The following is a 207-nucleotide window of genomic DNA, read 5'->3' on the forward strand; positions in this document are numbered from 1 at the left end:
GGGCGAGGTGGCGGGCGCCTGTAGTCCCAGCTACTCGGGAGGCTGAGGCAAGAGAATGGCATAAACCCGGGAGGCGGAGCTTGCAGTGAGCTGAGATCTGGCCACTGCACTCCAGCCTGGGCAAGAGAGTGAGACTCTGCCTCAAAAAAAAAAAAAACAATCTGAAAAGATGATCAGCACTACCACCTGGAGAAGGGACTAAGGAAA

This window comes from Mandrillus leucophaeus, unplaced genomic scaffold (assembly GCF_000951045.1).
Source record: "Mandrillus leucophaeus isolate KB7577 unplaced genomic scaffold, Mleu.le_1.0 Scaffold343, whole genome shotgun sequence".
NCBI classification, from domain to species: Eukaryota; Metazoa; Chordata; class Mammalia; order Primates; family Cercopithecidae; genus Mandrillus; species Mandrillus leucophaeus.